The 7455-nt window shown below is 42.0% G+C and overlaps 1 protein-coding gene across 2 annotated transcripts in view; it reads left to right on the forward strand.

Moving 5' to 3' along the window:
- The first annotated feature begins 3885 nt into the window (after nucleotides 1–3885).
- Nucleotides 3886–7455, forward strand: part of daam2 (dishevelled associated activator of morphogenesis 2) — a 94989-nt gene continuing 91419 nt past the window's right edge. For both annotated transcript variants that reach the window (XM_019876464.1, XM_019876488.1), the window contains exon 1: nucleotides 3886–4079. The gene's annotated coding sequence lies outside the window, so the exon portion shown is untranslated. The remainder of the gene's footprint in view (nucleotides 4080–7455) is intronic.

Consider the following 7455-nt stretch of genomic DNA (forward strand, 5'->3'; position numbering starts at 1 on the left):
ATTTGCGTTTCTTGTTCGGATGAGAAATAATATAATAGTAGTTCAGGTGTCTTTTGGTCAAACTCCTACTGGGCCATTATAAAGAATTACCGGTCAATGTATGCATTTGTAGGGTTGACCTACGTGATAAAATGCAGTCTGAATCTCTATTTTGCATGACCAGGAGTGTCTTTTAAAGGGAAAATCATTTGATAACAATTTAAGCTGTCTGGTTCAAATATGTCATGTATTTTTTTCTCTCTCTCTCGCTGTCTCTCTAACTCGCTCTCTCTGACTTCGTTTTGTTATTATCAAGTGTTTTATTAAAAACAACATGACTGAGTTCCAGATTTCAGAAAAGAGGCCAAAGAACTGAACTGTTATAGTTCAAGATGTAGGGATAGCATCTCAAAACTGTACCTCCTGCAAACATAACATAATTAACAGTAGTTGGAGTGATATGGCAGAAAGAGAGTACAGAGGATAACTTGTTTTCTAATATTATCAACCACTTTTCAGATTCAGCTTTCAACATTGTCATTGTTTTAGCTTAATGTAACCTTCAAGCAGGTTACTTGAATTATTTTTTTTTTTTTTGGTTTAGTTTTATTTTTTGCCAAAATCCTTTCTGCATCACTATACATTTTAGCTCACTGACTATACCAACAGTACATGCGCACATGTGTGTGGGCCTGCATACCAAATGGACGCACGGACATGTCTGTTAAGTAAATTAGAAATTCTGCTGCTCTCCCAGACGCCCCTGAGATCACAAGGTGTTGACGAGACCTTTTCACATGTTCAACCTTGTCAATTCAAGGCACGTCTTGAAACACCTAAACACCGAAACAGATGCAACCAACTAAATGTTGTTCTTGGCTTTCTGTGCAGACTGAGTGAAAATGTGATCCCCGTCACAAATTAGTTCACAGATTTCCACTGTCCTTAACTGTGGAACCATGACACACGAACAGCCGTAGGAGCATGTATTGACCTCCAATTGATGTCAGGCAGTTAGGTGGTCAAAACTGTACTTCCGTTGTGGTTTTGCCTGATTCCATTCCTCACGAGTTAGTTCCTCTGAGGTCAGTGTGAACCTGGAGTGACGCAAAGGCCTGGACAGAGTTGCCTGATTACTAACTTCAGTGGGAAAACCACTTAATTCATGGTGGTGTCACTCTGAGGACACTGCTCACAGTGACAGAGGTTTCATGGAATTGTATATGTCATTTATGTCTGTTGCAAACAGCAGCAAAGTCAACAAAAGTCTATTTGCACAAAGTAAAAACTCAGGCCGCAGATCATGGTGCATTAATATTTATTGTTAATATTATTAATTGGCTCGGTATCCAGTGGTTAGCGCGTCGACCTCACAGTGCGGAGGTACCGGGTTCAATTCCAGCTCCGGCCTCCCTGTGTGGAGTTTGCATGTTCTCCTCGGGCCTGCGTGGGTTTTCTCCGGGTACTCCCACTTTCCAAAACATGCGTGGCAGGCTGACTGAACACTCAAAATTGTCTCTAGGTGGTTGACTGGTTCGCACGTTGGCCTCACAGTGCAGAGGTGTAGGGTTCGATTCTGGCTCCGCCCTTCCTGTGTGGAGTTTGCATGCTCTCCCCGTGCCTGCATGGGTTTTCTCTGGGTACATCTGTTTGCTCCCACATTCTCAAAACATGCATGGCAGGTTGACTGAACACTCAAAATTGTCCCTAGGTGCGAGTGTGAGCGCGGATGGTTGTTCATTTACGTGTGCCCTGCATTTGGCTGGCAACCGGTTCAAGGTGTCCCCCGCCTACTGCGGAAGACAGCTGGGATCGGCTCCTGCATGCCCCGCGATCCTTGCAAGGATAAGCGCATCAGAAAATGGATCGATAGATGGGAGTGTGTTTAGTGTATATTTTATACATGTATGTATGCCCTTTAATTGACTGGTGACCAATCCAGGACAGAGTCTGCCTTTCACCCAAAGTTAGCTCGGATAGGCGCCAGCACCTTGACCCTAAAACAGAGTAAGCGCTGTAGAGAACACATGGATGAACAAGAGTGTTCCCAGCAGAATGAATTAACTACCAGACATCTGTGAAATATCCTGGCCCTGTTGCATCTGCAAAACTCTAAATCAGTACAATATAAAACATTGTAGCCCATGTCTGTGAGTCTTTTGAAGCTAGTTTATTTAATGGTCACTCATGTGATTTAGCTTTAATGAAGGTTGGAAGACTCAATTAGAGAAATACAGTCAGTGAAATTTCATAAAATATTGTGCATACGCTAAAGGTTTTCATGCCTCTATATCGGTATCAGTTTTCTTCAGTCCATCTGAGCAAACTTTGTGAGCTCCCCACTGCGTCTTAGCCAGAGTGTCCCTTGAGTAAACAGCATGGATGGAAGTGGTTATTAGTTATCCATTTACCCTCATTAGATTATTACTTCCAACTGTTGCTTTTTGTTTGGCTAAAACATGAAGTCACCATCACATTCATCTGTAAAAAAAACAACAAATGCCATCTAATAATTCCAATCAGCACAAACATGCAAGACCTCAGGAACAATACAGACAACACAATACTGGGAACAACAATAATGCCACCCAAGTTGTCATTAATGTGACTGATATTTTATTTCATAGAGACAAATTTAATTACTTTGGGAATCATCAACTTTGTTTTCAACTGCTTCATGCTTACAAATGATCTCATGCACCAAAATAGCACAGCTGGACATGGCTGTTTCTCAGACACATCAAATTAGAGTTGACGTCTGCTTGAGCCACAAGTCAAAGTGGTTCCCTTGAATTGGCAATTAATGGAGGATTATGGGCAATGGGGAGATAAAAATATAGCCAATCACTCACTTGGTTTCTTCATATTTCAGAGGATTAAATGCTTGTTCGAGACACCAAACTATGCTCTGCAAACTACTTTTGATTTATTAAATGTGTAAATTTGCAACATGTAAGACAATGGGGTTTAATGGGTGCTGTCTGCCAGGACTGGCTTGAAAATACACTGGCAGTTTGGGAAAATTAACATATTTGACCAAAACAGTGAAAACCAGCAACTAATTAATGCCCCCCCCCTCCAAAAAAACATATTCTTACAGTAATCGGGGTGGGAGCAAAGTATTACTTTTATCAATATGAAACTCCTCAATTCACTACAACGCAGTTGTTTAGGACCAAGATGCCACAAGATGGCAGCAAAGCACAATGCTGTTCTCTAAACGAAGATCCTCAGTACACTTTAACATAGCACCAAAAAGCCACACAATGACCCTAAATGCTTCTATTTCTCTGGCCGGAACAAAAAAAAAGACAATACGAGTATGCACTGGTTTCTTTGGACTGTAAAAAAGACCTCCAAAATAAATTGTGTTAAAAACTCCCAACACGTGAAGTGCGATATACAGGGGTGTAGTGGGCGTGGTACGCGGGGATACGCCGTCCACCCACTTCTCCCGACGCCACATTCAATTTTTATTTCGGTTTTAGCCCTAATGCGAGTTATGCTTAATAACGTTGGCCTGTGATTATTTTGGAGTCGTAAAACATTAAATTTAACGTGAGTTCAACTGGTGTTGAAGCCTATGATTGATGTCCGTATGTATATATAGAACATCCCAGAATCGCGTACACCCACTTAAAAAATCTCCACTACACCACTGGCGATATACCAAATGAACACTGTATTGCCGTTCCAACAGCGTGGCAACATGAAACCGGGCCACCTGTGGGATTAGCCTCCGCCCCTCTCCCTTTATTTTAGTTTGGTTTGGTATGTAAAACATAAAAATCAATGTTTAATGTACAACAATTCTCGACTTGCACCTTTCGGATTTTTTCGGATAAATGTCTCTCACATGCACACACCACAACGGCCAGTGTGTAGCTTTAAGAAGGGAGGCGTGGTGCTGCCGCTGTTTTGACCGACCTGACAGTCCCTCTGCAGTTCACTATCATTCAGATGAATGAGCAGCTCATTCTAAGCAGGACGTCGCCGCAACTGTCCCACACACAACATTTATCCGGTGACAACATTAAAGGATTATTATCATCGTCATCACCGCCGATCAGAACCTGCTTTCTCCGTAAAGAACCGAGACGGTAAGCACCGATTTTGTTTCATTTTACGAGCGTGAGGTGGACGGCTTGTGAGGGTGCTGTCAACCCCCCTCGACTGTGCCTTCATCAGCCGGGGAGGTAGCGGCGAGGCTCCCGTCGGCGTGGAGGTTGCACACGTTTGAAGGCTTTGTTGCAAGTAAAGATTCGTTTGACAGTCTTTTTACGTTTTCACACGCCACTCACACAACCTTTGTGCAGTTAAAAAACGAAAATGTGGGCGTTATGGACGCTGTTACGCGACGTCTCTTTGAAGCTTGTGAAAAAGGATGCCAACCATAGCTCGCTCCGAGCACCGGCCGTTAAAAAAAGACAATCATTTGACGTCAGGATTTAATAACAGCTGTTACTTGAATGTTTTTATTTGTTTTATAGGTCACAGTGACAGTTTAGTCTTTTCCTGTGTGTGCTAAAATGCCAACGAGCTTTCTTTACATGGATACTCAATGTTTTTGTATTTGTCTGCGGAATATGTACTCAATGTCTAAATTGACGCTTGTTCGGTCCGGTACCCATAGAGGGCGGTCTACCTCCTTATTAACAATCATTCATGTCAGAAATGTACAGCAATGAGTGAAGGTTGGGTAAAGTTGTGTTTGATCAGGGGAATCAGACCACGTCTTAGGTGGATAATTTCATACTACCTGTGTTTTATTTTTGAATAAAAGTAAATTCTTCTAAATCAGCAGTGTCAAACTCAGGTTCTGCAGGGCCGCTGTCCTGCCTGTTTTCCAAGTCTCCCTGTTGCAACACATGATTCAAATGAACAGGTTCAATGTCAGGCTTCCGCAGAGCTTGCTGATGATCTGATCATTTGAATCAGTTGTGTTGCAACAGGGAGACTTGGAAAATATGCAGGACAGCGGCCCTCCAGGACCTGAGTTTGACATCCTTGTTGTAAATCCTCTGGGGGTGCGGGCAAGAAGGATTCCCCAAAGAAAAAAATATATAGGTATATATAAGCAAAGATCAAGAGAACAGTTTATTGTTTAGATAGCTTGCTTTAATTTGGTCATGCAAGTAAAAGAAATGTGTGTGCCATAAACACTCAGCATTTGACTGAATTTCACATTCAGCCATTTGCAGATGCAACTTCAGTGCTTCATCTTATTATTTTTCATGCTTTATGGTAATATTTTTGTTGAAAGGTCATATCTTCCACTTACACACACAAATTAGCAACATTTCTTTCATTTTTTAAGATGACAGAGGAAATGAGGTCACCGGTCAACAGGAGAAAGTGCAACATTCCTAATCATGTACACTCTCCCCATTCTCTGTGAACACACACACACACACACACACACACACACACACACACACACACACACACACACGATTATAGTTGTATTTCAATGAGCTTATCATCATCAGTGTTGTTTTTAAATGAACATAAGCTAGACACACATTCCCACTCTGTCACGATCACATTTTTTGCTTTCATTTGCTTTAATTTCTTTTGCATGCACTGAGAGATAAATTCACTTCACTTTGTTGTACTGTGGTTGTAGTCCAGTAAGGATGCTGAATAGATACATAGCTAGGTAAATGGACAGAGAGACAATTTATTAATCTCCAATGTGGAAAGTCAGGACATTAATGAAATTTACAAATCCTGCTGTGTTCTTTCACTATTTGGTTTTAGTTGTGTTGTTGATAGTGATCAGTAGACACATTTCTTGGGGCCTCCTTGCTACCAGCCAGCAACAGCTTGTCTGAGGCCTTATGTGGGGGATTCCCAACAGTGACACGTTGTCTAAAGCAGTGCTTTTTCATGAGTATGGGCCAATGATGGTCTGAGGCAATTGCCTGGGTTGCCTGCCCTGTGAGGTAAAATTATGGGCAATAGATCAGAGCTCTCTGTTTCCATTCCTTCCTGTATGGAATTTGCATGTTCTCCCCATGTTTGCGTGGGTTTTCTCTGGGTACTCCGGCTTCCTCCCACATTTCAAAAACATGCTTCTCAGGTTAAGTCAAGACATCAGATTTTCCCATATTGGTGTGAATGTGGATGGTTGTTTGTTATACAGTATGTGGCCAGCCAGGGGTGTACTCCGTATTTCACCCAAAGTCCACTGGGTACAAAGTTATACTGGTGTAGCGCCTGAAAACAGCTTAAACCGGAGCAAATTTAACCCTGCTCAGGAGGTGGTTTAAAAATTTACTCCGGAGTAAATGCTCGTTTGCGGGGCAGCACCGACATAAAATGGGACGTGTGAACGCTACAGGGGTAGACTTGCTATGCGTGAGAAGAGTTGATTACGTACGGGTATTGTATAACTTGCATCCTGGGTATATTTACTTTCTCTCTCTCATCCTTTTACGGTGTCTGAAAGAACACAGCGTTGAATTGTCTGGAGAAGTATAAACCATGGTTTTTCGATATGTCACAAACAAGGTGGGCAAAAGGAAGTACACTTTGCGCATGTTTTACGCATGTTTTTATCGTATTGCACGCCCGCTGAAACTGCTGTGTGAACGCAAGTGGGGCTGCACCGGGGTTAACACGCTTCTCTTTAGTAAGAAGCTTTATACATGTGAACGCTCCACAAAATCTACACCGGTTTAAGATATATCGCAACAAAATACATCGGTGCAGCATCGATGCAAATATGTTTCGTGTGAACACCCCAAGAGTCTGCTAATTTCTTTGCTTGTTTCTCAAAAATAACATGCTGCATTCATGTCACTGAATCTACACTGCTTGTTTACCTACTTGCAGGCCTCCATAGCTCTTAAAACTCAATCTGTAAGTCAAAGAGGATGGGGAGGTATCGAGCCATTTAATCCCCCCGAACATCTGGCAGCGATGCGGCAATGTGTGCTGTGGCTCAGCTGATCAGGCTTTACCAGGAGTGCCCCATGTCAAGTGCAAACTTGTCCCCTCCTCCTCCTCACCCACAGAGCTTTGCAGTTAGCACCTGCCACATTGTACCTAATGGGTCAAGACTGTGTTGCTTGTGAGTGTCATGTAAGACCTGGTGATCCTCTCATGTTTAGTTTGGCTCGAACAGATCATGACACAGAAATTACATTTTATTCATGTTTTGTTACTACTTATTAAAAGGCAGGCCACTAAACACCACAGGATTGGATTAGTGGACATAGATAGATTTATTGGGAAGCTTCTGTCATTGTTGGATATACAGCACAGTGAGAACAACCCATATGAAAAGTAAAGTTTTTGTTCAAAGGTTCAGTTTATCCAAGAACAATTTTCTGGTTTTAAAGGGACACTTGAATGTATGTAGGTCTGTATGTAAAAAAAAATGTCAGGACTAGGAAAAATAGATTCAATGCATTTTTTATAACTACATTCATCATATCTTAATGATGCCCATTTTTTTATGGGCGTGGCCTG

This window comes from Hippocampus comes, unplaced genomic scaffold, assembly GCF_001891065.2.
Source record: "Hippocampus comes isolate QL1 unplaced genomic scaffold, H_comes_QL1_v1.1 scaffold107, whole genome shotgun sequence".
In the NCBI taxonomy this organism is placed as follows: Eukaryota; Metazoa; Chordata; class Actinopteri; order Syngnathiformes; family Syngnathidae; genus Hippocampus; species Hippocampus comes.